The sequence below is a fragment of the Rhinatrema bivittatum genome, chromosome 8 (assembly GCF_901001135.1).
Source record: "Rhinatrema bivittatum chromosome 8, aRhiBiv1.1, whole genome shotgun sequence".
Taxonomy (NCBI): Eukaryota; Metazoa; Chordata; class Amphibia; order Gymnophiona; family Rhinatrematidae; genus Rhinatrema; species Rhinatrema bivittatum.
In genome coordinates this window covers 238,821,124-238,827,237 of record NC_042622.1, presented here as the reverse complement: position 1 = coordinate 238,827,237, position 6,114 = coordinate 238,821,124, and the positions used below count along the sequence as shown (strand labels likewise).

The window sequence follows — 6,114 nt, the reverse complement described above, 5'->3', positions numbered from 1 at the left end:
CTCTCTTGCAGGCACGTAAGACCTCTACCTCTCTCGCTAACATCCGCGTATGGCGAGTGTTTGAGAATGCATGTGCTGAGTCCAGAGTTCAGGCGCGCAATGCTCCGGTATCTCAAGTCCTTTCCTTCCTGCAGTCTGGTCTCTCCAAAGGTTTGTCTTTCAATTCTCTGTGGGTGCAGGTTTCAGCCCTCGGTTATCTCCTTGGGCGTATCGATGGCTACACGGTGGTGACTCATCCAGATGTCATTCACTTCCTTAAAAGGTCCAAACATTTAAACCCACCTGTCTGGCCTACTTGTCCTTCCTGGACCCTCAATTTGGTGCTTCAAGCCCTTTGCAAGGCGCCTTTCGAACCTCTCCGGCAGGCCACGCTTAAAGACCTCACTCTTAAGACAGTATTTTTGGTCTCTATTTGCTTGGCCAGGAGAGTGTCCGAGCTCCAAGCCTTGTCTTGTTGGGAGCACTTTCTCCGCTTTTCTGACTCAGGTGTTTCCCTCAAGACGGTGCCATCCTTTCTTCCAAAGGTTGTGTCTTCTTTTCACATCAATCAGTCAGTGGAGCTTCCTGCCTTTTCTCCTGAAGACATTGCACACATGCCTGGCATCTCTGATCATCTCTTTGTCCTATGGAGCGGCCCAAATAGAGGTAACAAGGCCTCTAAGGCTACCATTGCTTGCTGGCTGAAGGAGGCCATTACGTTGGCTTATATCTGTTGTGGCCGGTCGGATCTGGAGGGTTTGAAGGCCCATTCTTTGCGTGCGCAATCTACTTCTTGGGCGGAGAGTCAGTCGGTCTCTCCTCAGGAAATCTGCAGGGCAAATACTTGGAAGTCTCTGCATACTTTTGCTCGTCATTATCACCTCGACGTCCAGGCGCCAGTGTTTGGCTCCTTCGGCAGGCAGGTGCTTCGAGCGGGTTTGTTTCGATCCCACCCTCTTTAGGGAAGCTTTGGTACATCCCGTTGTCTGGACTGATCCGGATACGTACAGGGAAAGGAAAATTGGTTCTTACCTGCTAATTTTCGTTCCTGTAGTACCACGGATCAGTCTAGACTCCCGCCCAGGCTGTGGTTTCTTTTTGATTCGTCCGCTCGAAGGTTTTTTCCTTTTTTGTTTGGTTCTTAACAGCATTTTGGATCCAGTTACTTCCTATCAGAACTTCAAGGCACCGGATGTCTTTCTCAATTGGATATATATGTAAGAGCAGTTCTTTCATGTGTTGATAGTTCACATTACATATTTGTTGTTACTTGCTTGATCTTCTACTGGTTAACTTTACTTTTCCTTGCTTTGATCGTGTTTATACTGAAGGGATGCAGGGTGAGCACTGTCCTGATATAGAATACCCTTTAGTTTTTTCTCTATCTCCATCTGCTGGACAGGAGGCTCAACCCACTGTCTGGACTGATCCGTGGTACTACAGGATCGAAAATTAGCAGGTAAGAACCAATTTTCCTTTAGTGTGGTTGGGCTTTTTTTCCTCTTTTTTGTAATTAAAAATTTTTCTTCTCATATATAGGAATCCCCCCTTACTTGTGGTCTGACAGGGTATTATTGAGATCTTGTATTTCTTCGTATGTTATTTTCCTATATTTGTTTGGTCTCTATATACCATTTCTTGTCAAGTTGTTTCATAACTTGTTAACTGATATAAAATGATAAATAAAGAGTTAAAGAAAAACAAAACAAAACAAAACACAGGATTGCCCCAGGTTTTATCAAGTATTTAATTATCCTTTTGCAGGTCACTACCAGATTAATCACGAATATACCAATAAATGTAATTGTATGCATTCCTACTCCCATTGCAACCTAAACTTGACTAGGCGCGCAACAATAATTAAAATGAAGGGAGGGGTTCAGAAGCAAGGGTGGGGATGTTTCCAATATTTTGCATTGAGTGTCATATGTATGATTTTTTTATCTACTAGTGAGAAGTTGTATATGTATACCTGGTGCAAAGAGCTCCAGGCTCTCAGAGAATGAGTCCGATCTCTGGAGGCTAGAGTGGCAGGTCTGGAGGAGCTGAGGCAGACAGATGGGATATAGATGAGACCTTCAGGGACATGGTAGCCAAGTCCCAACATTTGGAGGAGGAAGGTCTCCTGGTTGGAGAGCATCAACCTGGTGCAGCAGGAAGTGATTCTGTAGCAAGGACCTAGTCTCCAGGTGATGCATTGTCCTCTCGTACCAAGGATGTGTTTCCCAGGGCTACTGCCCAGGAGGGGTTAGGTCGGCCATCATAGTTGGTGATTCGATTATTAGGGATGTAGATAGCTGGGTGGCTGATGGATGTGACTATCTCCTGGTAACATGTCTGACTGGTGTGATGCGGACCTCAGGTGTCACCTAGATAGGATTTTAGATAGTGCTGGGGAGGAGCAGGCTGTTATGGTACATGTAGGCACCAATGATATAGGAAAATGTGGAGGGAGGTTATGGAAACCAAATTTAGCATCTTAGGTAGAAAACTGAAAACCAGAACTCCAGGGTAGCATTCTTTGAAATGCTTCTTGTTCCACACTGTTATGTTCTGGTATGGTTGTGGACCTTTGATCGTAGTGAGAGTTGTCTCCACCCACAGGGAGGAGCCCTGTAGGGACTCACCACGATAGGCGTGGCCGAAGCTGAGACAGACACAGATAGTAACGAGACTTTATTAGACTGGAACATAGGTGAAGTTCCCACCAAGTGGGAAAGAAAACACAGTCCAGAGTAGTATAATTGCTCAGAGATTATATCTGTTATGACTGTCGCTGCCCGACGTCTCCACTCCACCCTCCTTACCTCTCTGGCGACTCTTCCCGCGATTGATGGACGTTTGGCTGCCGCGGCGTCTGCCTGCCGTCTTCTCCGGCGTCCCTGATCCAGCTTGGGCGCTGCCTCCCGCCATGCTGTCCAGCTGTCTTAGGGCGCGCGCATCGCGTGACCCTGCTTCAAATACTTTCTTTGGCGCGAACCTCAGGGGCGTCCCCCTGTGATGACATCACACATCCCGGATACAAAAGGCCTACACTACTGCTAACTAATCGAGTTAGCAAGGTTCAGGTATTTGTACTGGTAAACTCCTTACGGATGGGATTCGCTCTCCATACCTAGCTACTCTGCCTCTCCATTATTGGACTTATTCTATTTGGTGTACTCGCTCCTCAGGGGCCTCTCTCTTCTCTTTCAGGTCGCTGTCTAGAACCGGTACTCGCTCCTCAAGGGCCCATGTTCCCTGACTCGCTGCCTGGACTTCACTTCTGCCTGGAAGATACAGCTGCCTACACCATCAGTGAGTTACATCTACTTCTCTTAGAGCTGTTCCCTGGAACCAGGCATTTGCTCCTCGAGGGCCTGCCTTTACTTCAGCTCCTGTGTTCCCTACCGAGAGAAAGTGCTGTGTGAGTACTCAACCAACTAGGCTCTATTCCAGAACCCTGCATATACTTCATTGTACTCACTATCTCAGTTTCTCTTCACTACAGCACAGCCATTGTGGGATCACTGTTCCAGAGCCCTGAGGGACTACAAGCCCAGCCGGGCTTCATCTCTGCTCAGCTCTGCTCTGCTCTGCTCACCTCTGGTGGCTCCTCAATACTGTTAATAAAAGATCTATCTGTGTTGTGTGTCCTAAGCTGAGCCTGACATGTGGCCCCTCACGAGACTTCCCCCCATGGGTGTGGTCAGCAGCCACAGTGTCCAAGGGTCCACCCAAAACCTTACAAACAATAACAATATCCAAGGTAGTGGCCCGTGGAGTGGGGTACGTTAGGGAACTCCTCCTCCAGATGATACACTTCTTGGGGTAGATCCGGTAGTGGCCGCAGCATGGGGTACGCCGAGAATCAGCGCTGTCATTGATAACAGAAGTGCAGGAGGACAGCAGAGCTGGGTAGATGAAGGTACTCACTCTGAAGTGTAGAAGATGGTTTGCTGAAGCGAGCACGGTAGTGGCCCGAGACACGGGGTACACTGGAGGTGCCGTCAGCAAGATGGTAGCAAACATGAAGTGTACTCACAAGGCTGAACGAGGCTGGGTCCCAATCAAGAGTAGATGATTCTCTAGGCAGGAAGGCCCTCTGAGGAGCGGATAGCCAGAACGCAACAAGACCCCTGAGGAGCGGGTACCTATAGCGTCCAGGTCCCAGAGTTCAGGAACAGTTCAGGGTAATGAATAGCGAAGCATCTCCAAGTGGAGTGGAATTCAGCAGGAAGGAAGTCCTTGCTAACTTGTAGGAAGCATAGATCGGATAGCTTAAATACACTGGCGGGTGACGTTATGCGGAGGGGACGCCTCCGAGGTTCCCCCCATGACGTGTTTAAGAGAGGTTCCAAAAACAAGGTACAAAAAGTGAAGCTATGATGCTAACCACAAAATGAAAAAAATTTCATTATATCAAATTTCAATCATCCTTATTATACAATAGATCACAGATGTTTAGAAAAAATCAGAGGAAAAAAGACCTCAGGACCTCATGTTATGTTCTATGCAGAACTTATGATATGTAAGAGATAGTTTATAATCATTGGTCTTTCAAAAAACCTCCAACCTCCAAATTTTAATTGAATTTAAATTTTTAAATTTCTTTTTCTTATTTTCTTAAAAATGACCATATGCGTAACATTTAAATCTGAGATTCAAAAATAAACTGTTGTTGCTCAGCTCACAAAAAACTTTGCACAAAATCAGTTTCCAATATCTTCAAGATACCACCAAAGTTCTTTCATCGCAAGACCAAACTGACAGATGTAATCTAAATCAGTTCATTATTCTCAGAACCAGTTTCCTGTCTTGCATTGAAAAATACTAACACACTACCAGATGTAATTTAAATCAGTTCATTATTCTCAGAACCGGCAGTATAATAGCATTGGTTAATGCAACATACAGATAAGTCTAATTTCTGCTGTGTTTTGAAAGTTTTCTGAAACAGTGTCTAGATGAAGTTCTTTACAAGTTGAGCAATACCAATATTCACTTTGGATTTTTCGATTTAAATGCGTTTTTTGCACGTTGAGCAACAACAATATTCATTTTGGATTTAAATGCAAGGCATATGCATATTTTTATGAAAATTTAGAAAATGAATTAAAAGAATGCAAGAAAATTGGTTCTGAGAATAATGAACTGATTTAGATTACATCTGTCAGTTTGGTCTTGCGATGAAAGAACTTTGGTGGTCTCTTGAAGATATTGGAAACTTATTTTGTGCAAAGTTTTTTCTGAGCTGAGGTTGCAGCCGTCTGTGACTGACGGGTGCAACAGTACCCCCCTTAGGCATCCAAGATGGCCGCTTGATAGAAGGGTGTGTGTTGAGAGAGCTCCCGACTGATCTTCTTTTCCTCGTTAAAATATGCCTCACACGAATAGAAAGGGCAGATTCCGAATGGAGACCCTGACTATTTCTGGTTCTGCCCTTTCACAGCCGTTAATCGAAGGGTTTCTCACACCCCTAAATGCAGAGACTCCGGGAGAAGTATCCGCGGTTGGCGACGGCAAGGAGCGAACATCGACGCCACAGGATCATCACATTTCTTTGAGCCCTGGAGCACCTGCGACGCCGGAACCGCCAAATCCCACACTATCCCCAGATTCAGTGTTGGTTGGCCCCACGGAATGCGTGGAGGTACCTGACCCCATCGGGGATGAAAACGGGGAATATGGAGTGGGACTGCAGGCTGGAGGAGACGGAGGTGGCCCACCGGAGCAAATGGTGAGGAGTAGCAGAGGGGGAAACCTAACGCTGGAGCCTCTAACCTCAACACCTAATGGCGGCAAAGGTAGGGCAGCGGTCTCAGAAATGAGACAGGAACGCTGCTTTCAAACTGAAAAATATGCCTCTACCCGTACAGGCTCTGGTGTAGAAATAACACAGAAAATTACCTTAGAAAATATTTGGCTGGTGTTAATGGATTTAAAGGCATCCATGGCTAATCTTGATATAAAGATGTCTGAAATATAGACTCAAGTCAAACAAACAGATACTGTGGTTAAAAACCATTCTGAGAAGTTAGAATGTGTAGAAAAAAAGATTAACCAAATACAAAAAAATCCAAGCAGGAAGAATGAAAGGAGAAAAAGCCAATTCAAGGAGGATTGAGACAAATGAGAATAATTCAAGAAAAAACA

General features: G+C 45.5%; 1 protein-coding gene across 2 annotated transcripts in view; it reads left to right on the top strand.

The window, feature by feature from the left end:
• The first annotated feature begins 3,257 nt into the window (after positions 1-3,257).
• Positions 3,258-6,114, top strand: part of EBI3 (Epstein-Barr virus induced 3) — a 54,383-nt gene continuing 51,526 nt past the window's right edge. Inside the window, exon 1 of one of the 2 annotated variants that reach the window (XM_029614227.1) lies at positions 3,258-3,276. The gene's annotated coding sequence lies outside the window, so the exon portion shown is untranslated. Of the gene's footprint in view, positions 3,277-3,344; positions 3,386-6,114 lie in introns of those variants that run through there. The other variant, XM_029614226.1, reaches the window with a different exon arrangement.